We start from the raw sequence: 15,613 nt of genomic DNA, 5'->3' as shown, positions 1-15,613 counted from the left end.
GCTACAGTAGAACTGGTAAGACTTGAAAGGTAAATGCTGCGTGAACTGGAGTATGAAATTTCAGTGCATTGGAGAGATGAATTTGTAACAGGGAGCAAACAGCAAGTGAGAAGGAGAGATTAAAGAACCGACTGAAATGAACTGCCCTTTTCTTATACAGAATGGGATTAACTGGTACCTGTGTTTAAAACATACCTACCAGCTGGCAGTTTTTCCTAATTATGCCTAATTATATTTAGACTATGAAAATTGTCAGGTCACACAGACTAATTTTTAACTAGTTAAATCAGGAGTAATTGGAGGCGTTGCCCCAATATATAATTTACTTGACAGCTGCAATGTGTACTTAATTTCCACAGGGGATTTCCCAGCCTCCATTGAGTTCTGTGCTCATGGTACTTGAGTAGTTTAAAGCCAGCTCAAACCTATTTACAGCCACAGATGGGACCTACCCTCAGTGGTAAGTGCAACTGCTCAGCTCCACCCATCCACCCATCCACCCATCCACCCATCCACCCATCTACCCATCCACCCATCCACCCATCCACCCATCCACCCATCCACCCATCCACCCATCCACCCATCTACCCATCCACCCATCCACCCATCCACCCATCTACCCAACTACCCATCCACCCATCCACCCATCCACCCACCCACCCATCCACCCATCTACCCATCCACCCATCTATCCATCCACCCATCTATCCATCCACCCACCCATCTATCCATCCATCCATCCACCCACAGAACAATCTGCCTCTTCTCTGTCTCCTGTGTTTGAAGACTGCCAGTCAGCGTATTGCCTGGGGAACAAGGAATTTTGATTCTGATTGAGAAATTCTGTAATTCTGATCAATTAGAATACCTGCAAGTGACTGAGTGCCAGTTGGGACTACAGCTGCAGGGAGATTCTTGGTGGTGGTGCTCAGCACTTCCACTTAACAGTTTAATCAAACTCCTACCAAACTTACAACATCCCAACACTCTCAGAAAGCTGGTGGCACTAGTTTTTGCCAGAACAGTAAAAGCATGATGCTCTTATTAGTGTCTAATCAGGGATCATATTTACTTGTTCATGAGATGGCAATGCAGGCACCTGTGACACAAGAGAATTTGAGTGATCTTTTTAGAGGCACAAAAGGCAGTTCTCTTCATTGGAAATCCCCCACCCATGGAGATACTAGTAAGGGGCAACCAAGCCTTCTGCTCCAGTGGTCACACAGCAAAAGGTGCGAGGGGCTGAGAGCCTTGAGACCGATATGGCACGGCTCCGAGAACGGAGAGCACCAGTCCTGGCTTGCAGTCCTGGGGTGCCAGCAGCTCGGAAGGGCCCCGCTCCCTTAGGTGACGAGGTTGGCTGTTAGGGGAAGTGGCTGTGCTGCTGGTGGGACCCTCCTGCAGACGTGGGTGGCCTGGCAGCCCCCACGGCGTAGCCCAAGCCTGGGACTGTGTGTCACCCAGTGTGACCCGTTAGTAGGTTACTGATGGACAGAAAGGTGGGGAGGTGAGAGAGTTTCTAGCTAGAATTGCAACCCTTATGGACGGTGAAACATGCTAAAAACTCGTTGGGAGATCTGCTGGTCTGGCTGAGCTACTGTCAGCACGGGATCCAGGATGGAGAAGGGTAGGAAGCCTTAATGCTGCTGGACTCTGTTTCCAGAGGTTGCGTTGCCCATGCCCGTACAGCTGTGCTGGCACTGGGTGTCGCGGAGCCTGCCCTGGCTCCTGGTGGATGTTCTCGCGCACAGAAGATGAGTTACCTTTGCTGGTGTTTTACTCCGTGCAGAGCAGCAGTTTGGTAGCCATACTTGAGGATTCAGCCGATTATTTTTTACCAGCAGCTTCAATTTTTGTTTGCTGCTCATCTCTCCCCTTCAGAGATCCTTTAGTTCTCTGTGGAGAATATTTAAACCAAAAGCACATCTGATTTAGCTGGGACAGCCACCTTTCCCTAACAACTCAACAAATTGTCCACGGCTGTCTTTTCTGATTACTTAAATCTAGCATTTTGTAACCTTAATCCTGAACTGGGGCTGGACTTGCTCACACCATAAGAAGTTATATGCACCCTGCTCTGCCTCAAATCCACACTGGTTTCCAGCCACATGCTTCTCTGGGGTGACAGAAATTTTCACTTAGCACAGGATTTGTTCCCAGGTTTAGAAGACTTTTGATTTCTGCTGAAAGAGATCCTGGTACTGACTTGATGTACAAGTAGAGAACGAGGCTGTAAACTCCAACAGAATAATAATATTTCCAAATCCAACTATTATTTTTTTTAAATGTGCTTACATGGCTCAGTGGGTAAATGGATGTGATGACTTCAATACTTGTTAATTTTCTTCTGTTTCTATTATTTGGCAAATACTCAGGAAAGATTATAGGAAAATGTAAGATAACCTATGGTCAGATATTTAAATCTGGCCATTTCCTTAAACACTATAAGAGAGATTTCTGCAGGTCCTGCCAAACTCAATTACCCACTTTACTCACATAGTATTTACCCTGCATGTGGCCTGCACTTCTCGCTCTCTGTGAAAATAGTGGAGATCATGTACCTGGCTTCCATTTGTTTATTTTTGGTGAAGGTATAACAAAGCAGCTATGAAATATTTCAACCTTTTTCCATTTCATCTGTCATTTGCTTTTCTTTTGCAGTAAGTAACAGATCCACGCTTCTCTGTGCTTGGTTACCCCGTATGGCTCGTGTTCTTCATGGCAAAGAATGGAATAATATTTTCAAATAATTAAATGCAAGAGTAAAAATGTATAACCAGAGTCCATGAGAACCAACACATGATGATGTTTCTGAAGATTTTTCCAAATATTTAATCCTTTTATAGATATAAAGTACAACGTGTGTGTAAATATATATGTATGAAGTATACTTTTTTATTTCTTCAAATAATAATTTCTCAGTGACATTCGGGAAAAGAGCAGCACATTAATAATTTAATAAGGCAGTGCCTCTCTAATGCAACATTATGTCTCTTCATCTGCATGTCAGTCCCTGATGCTGCTGAAGGAGACCAGAAGCTGTGGCTACGTGGCTGGAGCACAGCACCATGGGCAGGATGGCTGCGCTTTGCCTCCTCCAGGCTGCGGGGATACGTTCACTGTAGGCACCTGCGAACAGCTCTTTGGTTAGAAAGCTGAACTTCAGTCCCCACATACTCAGTGGACAGAAATGGAGAGGGTTTTCCATGGAGTAACTTAGGTTACTTGTCCTCTGGAAAGGCTTGGTGCTTCCCTCGCGGGCAGTCAGCCCTGGCCCATCAGGGGGTATTAGCGAGAACAACATTTTGAGTTTATTTTCCTTAATGAACTGTTATTTTCTTTAATGAATTGTTTAAAAAACATGCAACCCTAAACAGGCTTCCCACGCTAGGAACTGGAAGGTGCATGGCAAAATTTAAGATGACTCGGAGCTCTCACCCTGCGTTACCTACTGGTTAACTCTTTTGTTGTTACTTCATTTGTTTTGTGCTGTTTAGTGGGTTGCTGACCAAGCTGCACAGGGAAACGGTCATTAATTATTAAGAAATTGTCTAATCCATCAGGAAATCAGTACGGCTATAATGTTTCCCTTGAGGAGACAAAAAGAGACTTGAGTAAGGAGCTGGAGGTGTTCCAGTGAGAACATGCAGCCCCAAAAAACAGTCTTACTTCTTAAGTTTGTTAAATGAAATTTCCAGACCTTTCCTTCCGTCTCAGCAGCTCGTTTATAGAACACAAAATTTGTTTTCCAGAAGAGCAATATTGCTGACAGGATTAAGAGGGAGGGTCCTGAGGGACCAAAGTCCTCTGTCAAGACAAATTCCCCCTGTCCTTTGGGCACCACCATTCCATTACATGCAATAAGATAAAAGCTCTGACCAAGGACTACTTTATAGTCGTAGCACTACAGTACAACCTTCTTGAGCTTAAAGCCAAAAGGGACATCAGATCCTATAGTTTTACTTCCAGGTACATCACAGACATGAAATGCCACACATTTACCTTGCTTTTGACCTATTTTTGTTTGATGCACAGCAGGGAAGGTGCCCAGTATTGATCTGAAGGTAACAAGGTCTTATTTACTCTACTGCAGTGTCTGGCTTCAACTTTGAGGTGCTAAGCCTTGTTGTGCCTCTGGGACAGCGGAACCAGAACGAAGTATGCATCAGGTGGCAGAGATGGCCCACCATGGTCACTCTCAAAGAGGTGTTTGTGCAATTCTACTCTTCCCCTGCCAGTAATTCCCTAGTACTAAGTACTAAATCTGTGTCTCCCAGTTTTCAGTGCTTGCACTCTGGGAAAAAGCGTCTGATGCTTCCCACTGGCATTTTATTTGACAAGTGGAAGCAGGAAAAAGCTCAATACAATGTTATCCATGAATCACCTGAATTCCAGAAGGGATTTTCATTTTATCTCCTATTTCCAACCTTTCTTTCCCCCTCTTCTATTCAAGTCCTGGATTAGGAGGGAAAGGCTCATCAGCTTCTGTCTGGAGTGATAAGGCTGCCTCCTGTCAGCTGATAAAAAGGCTTCTGTTCTAACCACGAGAGCGAGCCTGCAAGCCTGCGGCAGGGCTCTTCGTGCTTATATCCAGTAGCTTCACTCCCCCTCTTTGCCGATTCCAGGTGATGTGGCCATGATTCATCTTTAACCTCTCAAATAGCCAGGGTATTTCAGGGCACATCTGGCTGATGGATGCAGCTGCAGATGCTTTTTTCTCATGGCCAGTGCTGTGCATCCCCTCCCTTCTTTAAATGTGTTTGGGTCATGATTGTGAGCAGGAGCTCATCAGAAATATTTTTTGGTGGAAAAAGCAGGTTCTTTGGAAAGGAGTCCTTCACAGGAGCAGGAAAAAACAGTTTGTATAAAGCTTTTGTCAGAGATTGGTTCTGGTGTTCTGTAAAATTAAACTTCTGTTTGAAATGAAAGAGCATCTAAGTAAGCCTCACTGTCCCGTCATGATCTTCAGAACAGTCTGGGGTGACATTAGTCTCCCTCAGGGTTTAATTTATATCCCAGACTTCCAGGAAAATACCGCTTCTATTCATTATGGCATCAGCATTTGGTGTGTACGTTTGCAAATAGTACAGTAATCTTTGTCTGCATTAAAGACTCTGCTAATCCAGGGTGAGAAGTTTGGACATGGCTAATATTATCCTGACACAAGGAAACAACTTTCCAAAGAAAAACGATTCCTGAAGGGGTTTTGACTGCTCTGTGCTACAGTATCTGGTAAGTTTACCTATAGTTAAATACACTGCAATTTAACTAATTGTTTGATTAGGTGCAATTCTCTAGACATTACAATGTATCAGTTTTTCAAAGGCAGGGCTGACAGATTAGTTGCATATTTTTCTTTTGCTATAAATCAGAGTGTAATTTGCTAGCAAACCAGGGTGTGGAAATGACATAAATGCGCAACCACATGGGGACTGTGGTATTTACATGTTATTCTAAGCAATAAAGGAAAGGAAAATAGCTAAGGCATAGAGAGCCTTTGTGTGCAAATTGATCCCTTACAAGCAAAGTCAACCCTTGCACAATTATGTCGAGGGAGGCACAACTGTGTGGAATAAACATAGAATTTTGTATTTTTTGGTATGTGTTCATTCAAAACACAGATTAGAGTTTGTCGTCGAGAGTTCACAATGAGGAAGTGGTAGCGAAAGGAGTGAAGGTGAAGGGGGTTGTGGATGAGGGTGAAGGAAATGGATGTCAACAGAACAGCTGTAACACACCAGAGGGATGGGCCCGAATGTAACGTATTTCTAGCGTGAGAATGTCCTCAAGGGTCTCTCATGCAGAAGAGAGTTCATACAAACAGAAATGGCTACTACTGTTTTATTAAGTCATTTATTATCGAGCCATAAGCCATGTCAATGGAAGGTGATAATCGTATTATTTGATAAGGTACCATCCAACTTTTCATAAGTCTGAGACACAGCCTGGGAATGTTTGGTTTTGTTTTTTTAAATATCAAAAAATATTTGCAAAAATTTCAATCTGAACTTTTCCATTAGGCCAGTCCATAGCCAATGGAGACAACCTGCCTCCGTGAGATCCTCGAGAGAGGGAGCCCAGGGAATGGATGATTTCTTGGCAGGGTTTTCATCCTTCCATGCCACAGGCACAGGCTGAAGCACAGCCCTCCTGCCAGGTCTCCGCAGAGCCCTGGGATCTGAGGAATACCTGGGATCTGAGGAACGCCTGGGATCTGAGGAATGCCTAGGATCTGAGGAATGCCTGGGGTCTGAGACCTGGGATCTGAGGGATGCCTGCCTGCTGCACGAAGGGTTTACACCACTAACCCTGTGACTCAGACACGGCTTGGGGCGAGTGGGGAGGGCAGGGGCATCCACACAACCCGTCTGTGGGTGTAGTTTGTACGCCTGATTTTCTGGGGAAAGCAAAACCCACTACAAACTAGATTGAAGACAGTGACGTGCGGAATTAGACTCTATAACTCGAAAGTTATAAAGTAGGTATGTTTATTGCGCGCAGATGCACGGGGGATCCCTCCTCCACAAGCGTGCATACCCGAAGAGACGAACCATCCTACATTTATACAATGAAACAAATGAATATTCAATTAACGCCTATACATATTCGTTACCTAAACCCCGCTTCGTATGTTAATTAGCTTATCAGTCCGTTTCCTGGAATGTGGTGGTCTTGCAGGTTTGTAGGTGATTCATGTCCTTGTGACCATCCAATCTTCTCCAGCAAGGAGACTTAGCACTCTCTCCTTCTAGATAGCATTTGAATGTCTCTCATCTTTTCTCATTCTCTTTTAAATAGCCCCTTTGTTAGAGAAAGAAGGGCAGGCGTCTCCCCGTCTCCCCTTTGTTAGAGGAAGAGGGGCAGGCGTCTCCTCAAAACTGTAGTTGTCTCCTCAGAGCTGTGTGCCTATGTGACCAGACACCGCACCCGTGACTAGTCACCATACCCACATTCCTGAGTAGACATATACAATCACAGTCGGTGTTAAGCGTCCCCATTTCACACTATTTCTCCATATCAACAGTATAGGAGCATCTTGTAGTGGAACTATTTTGGTAAGAAACTGAGATCAGTCTAGCTCTGCCTCTGTGCATGGATGGGCCCCACTGCAGACATGGTCCCTGTGCTCTGGGCCACCACCACAGCCTGCAGTCAGATGTTCTTGGCTTCCACCCTCAAACCTGGCTGCGGAGCGTGGATGGCTCTTCAGCAGAGAAGGCAGTGCTTGCCCAGTGCTCCTTGCTCCCTTCTTGGCAAACCCTGAAGCAACACAGAGCAAGAGGCAAGAGAGAGATGGCGGTGGGAATTCACTGCTCACCTATGCCAGGGGAAGGGTGACCTCTCCCTCGCCTGTGGGTGCAAAGGACATGATGGGGTTCCCTGGTAGGAGATGGGAAAGAAGAGGTGCACCTCTCAGCCCCTCTGTCAGGAGATTGCTCCGTGGTACGAGTCTCCTGTTCCAGGGAGATCATTGCCTCTGCCTGTGTGAGCGCTGCTACATAATCTCGTTTAAAAAAATGCAAAGGTCTTTGCTAGTAAAAGACCCTCTTTCAGGAACTGTTCCGTTTTCTACAGGAAATCTGACATTGCCTTTGTCTAAGACCCTGGCTGTGTCTTTGTTTCCATCAATCACCTCTCCTTCTCCATGAAAGCCTGCCCTGTAGCTCCAGATCCATTTCTTTTCATGGATGTCAATGCCTTTGCCAGTGCCTTGATGGCTTTCAGTTCTCGGAATTTCACTGTTTCCTTTGTCCTCGCATCTGAAGCAGTTTAGATGCAGATCTGCTCCTTAAAGAGAACTGGAACATCGGTCAAGTGGATTAGGGCAGAGCTGGCAGGTTCCAAAGGCTTCATGAAAAATACACTCCTTTTTGGCAGGCAAATTGTCGCTTGAAAAGGGAGATCCATCAAAGCTGAGCTTGTCTGGATCTGAGAGTTTCAGATCGCGTGTGGAAAACATACATGCTTCATTTTGCCCACAACGTGGACGAGGCTGATGAGAAGTAATTATTTCTCTTTACCATTCTTTTAATGTCCCATAAATTAGAAAAGAGCACCAAATAAAATACGAGTCCATTATCTCTTGTTGTTCCATAACCTTTCCATTCAGACACAGTCTTTGAAAAACTAATTAAGGAACTAGCGGTGGCTAATGCATGCACTCAAAATAACGCATATTCATACTCTATTTTCAGCAAGGGCGGCTGAGGTTCATTAACATTATACAGTAGCAAATGAATTCAGTTTGGGATAATGCCATCCGATTAAACTTTCCACAGCCCACTTAACTGGAGCTTTGGTGTGTGTTTGACAGACACTTTAAACTCTCTAGAGATCCTCTGCCTTCCCATTTTCATTCCATCCCCTTCTAAAGGCCAGATTCTGTCTGCTCTGAAGCTGATTAGTGACTTGCTCTTTCCATAGAGCACCCAGGTTTAAGTGAGATGAATCACAGAGCGAAATGTCCTGTCTGGGGTAAGGTAACCAAACGGGATCCAAAAGGATGACGTTAACAGAAGGGTAGTTTTGCAATTAGCCCTTCACAACCACAGCTCAGAAATTGGGTTTTGGGTAAGACCTTGGGCTGGCACTCAGGGAAGGGCTGAGCCTTCAGCTTAATCCTTAAACCTGGGCGAGCTTGGAGACCCTCACAAAATTAAGGTAATGACTCTTCCTAACTACCATCTGCCTTTAGCTTGCAATGCGTTTTGAGCAGGTCCTGCCTCTCGGCAGGTTTGTGCAGTGAGTGTTACTGTGGGACTCATATGGGGAAGGCGGGAACGGTGCAAACGGACTGAGTTGCACAGATTTGTGCTGTAAGAAGCAAAAGAATGGCCAGCTGAGTCTTGGAGTCTCAGACAGATGGGAGTGGCAGGACGGGACCATCCTCATCTCACCTTTCTGCCTGCTCTTGAGAAATCACAGAAACCTGAGGAGCCTGAGAGAGCCCTGTACAATATGAAAAACAAGGCATGAAGCAGCAGCAGCAAGAGTTTTTTTGAGATACAGTTGTTAAACTGCACTTTGTAATAAGCAGAGGGTGCTGCTTCTGGCAAAACACTATCGTGTTTAAAAGCAGATAAATCTCTTAAGCCTCCAGACTCTCTGAATTGCCATGTGCCCCAGGTAATGGGTTTGGTACCTGGAGCCCCGTGAGCTGTCTGAGAGGGCTTAATTGCACCATTCATGAAGGCTCATGGTACACGAGTACAGAATCCATCCACAGCCTTCATGGTCATGCAGAAAATCATTAGAAATCATTAACAACTCCAAATATAGCATAAAAACTTCCCTTGAGTAAAGGGAAAGGCATTTGGGGAGGTTGGATCATTTGGGAAAATGCTGTCTATGACTCCATTTTTTTCTTTCCAATATGTGTACTGTACAGTATTTCCCCATAATCCAATCGACTTCAATGTAGTGCTCTGTTTTCTGCTCAGGCTCTTTGGATGGATGCACTCCAACACACACACACAAACAAACACCTGCATGTGCGCACATGTGCCTTCGTGTGCAAATTTACGCACGTATGTATGTGCATAAACAAAATTGAATAAAATTATTTGATTTTTCAATGCCCATGATTGGACAGGACCGGGACCACGCTTGCACTTTGGAGGTGTGTAGTAGGGTCCCCCGGGGTCTGAGATGTCCTCTTTTACCCGTCAGTTAGCATGTGCTTCCTGGCACCAAGCTAATGTGCCCAGTGTCCTGAGCTGGGCATGCGTGTATGTGGCAGTGAATTAATTTGGCCTGAGACATCTCAGATGGCAAAAATCCTTGACTTATCTGCCAAGAAAACTGAAAATGTGCTTCAGCTGAGATCTGTCAACAGGAGAGGAGCAGAGGGTTGCCCAGTCAGCCAGAAGATGAATTTGTGCTTGTTCTGTCAACTGCTGGAGATTGGAATGTCAATATAGAGACTAATAAACTTGTAGTTTCTAGAGCATTAGCCGCGCTAAGGTCATGTTTAATAACAATCTGGTCTACCTGAGGTCACGCAGCCATCTGCAGCGTTGTCTGCAGGCTGGTAGCGTTGCCAACACTCTGGCTCATCAGGCCTGCTTAGGTGCGTGATCTAACCAAATTAAATTTTGGCCCCCAGTGGCTTTGATTCTCAAGCTTTCCACGTGCAAAGCAAAGGAGATAATTAAAAAAACAAACCTATGGACTAGAGACCGAGAGATTAATATATTTCATTAGATTGGTTCAGAGAAACCAAAGCAGAGACCGGGTACTGAGTGCACACAAGCAAATATCCTCATAAGAAGGGTATGACACCCCAAATGTGATGGAGTTCAGCCTTACCAAAAGGCTGATGAAATCTTTGTGACTAATTAGGCTTTTAAAACACTAGAGTGTAAAAGTCTGGGACCTGCAAAAGGGCTGCGGTCGGAAGGGAAGCGCAGCTAGTGTTGATGGGTGCCTGGGTACCAAAACACCTTGTTACACTGCCATCCCCAAAGCTCGTTTTTGCAGGATATACAAAGTGCAAAGAAAATACCAAATGCAGAGATTTCTTTCCTTCGTTTGTGTCTTGGCTGGATTAATTAAGGATGTCATTGATCCTGACAGGACTGCCTTAGGGTAACATGGCTGATGCTGTGCTTGCTACAAATAGCTGGTGAGGAAGGTAGACGCAGTGATCTTTTTGTGCTGTATTATTCCAACTGAGTCCACTTGAGTTCCTTTTGAACAACATTTCTGTCTAGAATTTACATTCTCTCTCTACTTATTGATAACGTATGATAACTTATTCCATGACACTGGAAACGAAATTGGTTGTTGGTGACTGCAGGGTTTTCATCTGAATATTCTTTAAACGCAAAACAATAATTTAGATAGAGTTAAAGAGAAGTCATGAGATGCTGCCCACCCTGCCACACCGATATCTGAGCGCTGTTGAATTAGAATGGTGCTCATCCTGCAGCTATCACAAAGCAGTTCCCTAAATATTGCTCATCAAGGCTGAGATTCAGCTGTCAAATGCTGGCAGGTTGGAGCTTGCAAAGATGGGGAAGGATGGAATAAATGCATTTGTGGGCAGAGGGCAGGTGGCAGAGTTGGAGGCGCATGACAGATCTATTTCTCCCACAGCTCTGCAATTTGCTGTGTGTCTGTCACTTCCATTTATAGGGTATGGATCGATTTGGTGACCCATGGGTGAGTGACGGGCTAAAGCATGAAGCATCTGTCTTGGTTCTAATAAGGCTGTAGTCATGGCATTACTTGGGTGCCCTAGAGGCATGAATACATTTATGTCTGTAGTACCCTTTGGAGGCTGGGCAACAATATTAATATTTTTCTTATTTTATTTATTTTGGAGCCAGGAGGAGAATAAATGAGATGTTAAAGGTCACAGGGAGCACAGCAAAGCCAGGAACTAAAGCATATTCTTCTAACTCACAGTCTAATATCTTGACTGCATGACTTGTCAAGTGGCATCTTAAAAATCCGTTCTATTTAATCTCTTCCTCCAGGGTCTTCTGAATATATACATGTTGAAAATGTATCTGCAGAAGATACAGTTTAACAAGTTTTTCACTGATTCTCCAAGAGTGAGATCACTTTAAAATCAGCAGTGTCCTGTTTTCAGTGTTAGAAATCTCTGACAGAAAAAATCCGGTTGTACATTGGCTTTTACTCCATGCACATTTCTGCTTGATATCTCTCGAAATCACTGATGGCTAAATTATAGTGACTCATAACAGCAATCTAGTGCTAAATCAAGTTTTAGTCCTTTGATGAGAAGGCAGAAATAAGGCGGCTGCAACTTTACGTCTTTCCCAAGAAACACCTTTTTCTTCCTATAAACCCAGTAAATACTTGCCTGTTATCAGGGACAGAGCTTCTGAATGAGGCCATTTCCAAAGAGCATCTCCATGAATAGTTACTTTCTTGGTGGCATATAGTCTGAGGAAAAAGTAGGCTCCTTCCTAATTTAACAAGAAGAAAAATTGTCCATCCAAGCTTCAACTTGCAATACTCCCCCTGCCCCACCCCCACCCCCCTCCCCGAATTCCCTTAATTGCTCCTTTCTTGCCACGTTCAGGCTGTGCGTGCCACCTCCTGAGCCCCAGTAGACCTCTAACCAGAACTCAGAAATGTAATTATTCCCACTCTCTCTGTTTTCATTATGTCTGTATTAATAGTCTTCCTTTTTCCAACAACCTTTGCTGACAGCAAACCATTATCATATGATGCACATACACTGAGTACAAATTCAAGTTAATACACCATGATGCTGTGTGATACACTGTCCCGCTGCTGAGTTTAATCTAATACAACGTGATGTAGGAGGCACCGTGACACAACTCAGTATTTTGTACCAGGATGCATTATCTTGCAAAATTTTGCAGAGAGCTCACTTGAAAGCTCTCATTCTCCACCAAAATCAAATCCGGTATTAAGTGGGTGTCTGTTCGCTTCTTGTGCCACCCTTGTCCTCTCTTGTCCATCTGTGAGAAGAGCAGCAAGGGAAGGAGGGCTGGCAAAGGGGAATCCTCAAAATGCCACCAACTCGGCCCCTGGCCAGAGAGCTCAATAAGCTTTATTCTTTACAGCTTTTACGTGAGAACGGGCTGGCTGGCTCAAGGGATTAGAAGGCATGGAGGATGCCTGCAGAGGATAGAGAGAAGGGGGGATCCTGTGGCTGTATGCAGCCACCCAAAAAAGGTTAAAATAGAGGTGTGAACACAGTGCCTTCATAGATCCTGCCAAGAAGGCACTTGCTGTAGCAGAGTGACCCACTTTCACTCCCAGCTATCACATCAGATGTGATGTTTTACCAGACAGGCTACAACAGCAGAACAGCATTTCTATCTTTCTGTCTTTTTTTTTTTTTTTTCTCTCCTAGAGGAGAGGAAACTACAAACTGGTGTTGCAGGCAAGGAGAAGATGAACTTTTAATGTTGCAGTCATGGCAAAAAACACTTGACACATCACATGGCTCTTCTGGATCCCAGGCTCTGTCAGTAACACTTTCAATCCTGTATTCCATTTTTCTCTAAAGTTTAAGTGGAGAGACAACACACTCTGGAAATTTGAGTGCTTTGTCTTTGTCTTCTGTCTTCCATCCCCACATCCTCCACTGAATTTAGAATTGCAGAATCTGGATTGCTAATCAGTGTTCAGTCCCTGCAGCATATCTCTGTGCCAGACTCTGTGTTAGCCCCGTCTCCCCAGGGTCTCACAGTAGAAGACCCCTAGGTTTTGGCAACTTTCTGCTCCCTGTCTTGCAGGTCCCTGCAAGTCATTACTGCTATGGCACCATTACATCCCTCTATCATAGGGGAATTGCCCCCATCTGCCTTGGATCTGCTGAGAGAAAAACCAATGCAAAATGATGCACTATGTCTGGGAAATTGTTCCAAGCATTCTCCTGGAGTCATATAGATTGTCATCTTTCATCCTGTTATTTCTCCTAAGAATAAGGCCATACAATGAGCCAGAAGAAACAGCAAGGTGGAAATAATTTGGCTGGTTATTTTTCAATTGTAATAGAGGATTTGTATCCTCTTGTCAATGCAGTTACAGCTGTTTAATTGGTTGAACTTCAGTATAAATCCATTTAACATGCTGTGTACTGGTCTGAGACCCAGATCCACCATCTGCAAACCAGCAGCTAACTTCACTTTTTCTTTCCATAGAGAGACAGATTTATGATAGCTGCTGCCATCTCTTCATTTTTATAGCAGACTGTTAATTTAGCTGTTTCATTCAATTCAGATCCAGAGAAAATACCAGTCCACATCAGCCCTGACAGCCGTTCCTTTTTCTAGAGACAATAACACTGACTAAACAATAGAATCTTTATTTTGAAGACTCAGTAAAAGTTATGCTGATACTTGAGAAAAAAAAATCGACTTCTCAAATCATGGAAGGAGAAAACTCATCCATCTGTGAGACGAGACCAAAAGGAAACCTCTGATCTGATGCTCCTGGACCTTTAGATATTGAGGACAATGAAAACCAAGTGTAGGGAAGGGACAGTGCAAGTTAGAGCAACATCAAGCCCAGAGGTGCTCTGGCTTTGCTGTTATCTCTAGGTGCTGGAGTAAGCTAAATAATACTGGTGAGGAATAGCTTCTACCAGCAGGTAGATGCCCACATCTATGATGCCAGCATCAACATATTTCCAGCTTTTCTATTAACTGGGTGTGCCAAGGTAGAGACATCATACATGCGTGGCTCACACGTGTTTCTTGAAAGGCCCCAGGAGTGCTCCCACCTCCAAGGCAGACACCAGCTGGACACTAAACAGAGCAAATACAAGCCCCGGGAAACAGCCCAGTTCTGGGAAAAGCGTCCACTGAGGAGTCAGGAAGGAGAAAGTGCTGGGAGACCTGGCCATTTAACCAAAAAATTCAAGCAAAGAAAGATGCTGAGAAAAGACACAACAATGCAGAGAGGTTTCATTTCTTCCAAAGAACACCTCAGCTTGAGCTCTTTTCCCAACTATATCACATCACACATTTCTGCCCTTGGTGGCTGTCGTACATACTGTCATTGCTGAAAAGAGAAGCTAAAGAGACAAAAAGACAAACAGACACGCCCCCCACCCTGAAATACCCCAACTCACCCTTACCCCCAAAATCCTCCTTCCAAAAGGGAGCAGTAAGAAGGATCCTCACCCAGGAAAGCCCTCCTTCCTTCCAGCTGCCTCCACACAGCTGCTTGGGATTAAATGGTTTCATCCTTGCAGCAGGTCGATTGCTAATTGCTTCCCTGCCCTCCATCCTCCCCCAGGATTGCCCGCTGCGTCCAATTCGCATCAGAAGCAGAAAGTGAATGGCAGAAAGCTCAAGGGTTCAGCAGCTCCTGCTGTGGATGTCACTATAAATCTGGGAGCAGCAAGAACACAGGGAGACAAGCCTGGTAGGTGACAGAGGCTGCAAGGGGCAGCATTGCCCTAACGCCATCTGAGCACTATGGGCCAACCTGCTTCTTTTCAGGGATTTTCCTGAGATGAAGGAAAAGCTTTCCCCTGTCCTCAATTAACTCCTTTTGCTTTGCACCTGTGTTGTTTAATCAATATAATTAAAGCTGAGGTAGTTATGGGGTGCCTTTGATATAGTAGTAGCTGCTAATCACATACCTAACATTAGTGTGTGTAATCTGCAGTGAGTCCCCGTGTGTATGAACATGAACTTGACATTTTGCTCTCACATTTGAAGCCTGATCTATGGGACAGGTGCAATGGCAGAATTGCTTTCAAAGGGTCTTGAAAGAGGCTTTGGTAAATCTGAGGCTCTTCTTACATGGTTCCGCATGAGAGTTTCGTAACACTCAGAGAGGTTTTATCAACAAGATGTGACAGAAGCTATTTGGGTCATTGAGAATGAAGAGGCTGTGAAAGGCAGAGATATACGTGAAATGGAGTAAATATTAGGGACTGCCTTTTCTAATTAGGAGCCAGAGACTTTAACACATGAAATTCCTTGCACAATACTTTTGGCCAAAACCAGCTCCTCTGAGTATTGAGTGCCAGGGGTTTTGTGCACACATTTATCTCTATGCGTGATCAGCCCAGCATGAAAAAGGGTAAGTGCAGATCAGTGATACAAAAACCAAGATGAGAGCCTCTGGGCACGAGAAGGCTTGATCCCTCCTA

At 44.6% G+C, this 15,613-nt stretch overlaps 1 protein-coding gene across 1 annotated transcript in view; it reads right to left on the bottom strand.

Moving 5' to 3' along the window:
- Positions 1–8,902: 8,902 nt before the first annotated feature.
- NTSR1 (neurotensin receptor 1) overlaps positions 8,903–15,613 on the bottom strand; it is a 111,332-nt gene continuing 104,621 nt past the window's right edge. The window contains exon 4 of the mRNA XM_080403676.1: positions 8,903–15,613. This exon is cut by the window's right edge and continues 21,812 nt beyond it. The gene's annotated coding sequence lies outside the window, so the exon portion shown is untranslated.

This window comes from Falco punctatus, assembly GCF_963210335.1.
Source record: "Falco punctatus genome assembly, chromosome: 10".
NCBI lineage: Eukaryota > Metazoa > Chordata > Aves > Falconiformes > Falconidae > Falco > Falco punctatus.
The sequence above is the reverse complement of the archived record's forward strand: the minus strand, read 5'-3'. Positions and strand labels throughout refer to the sequence as shown.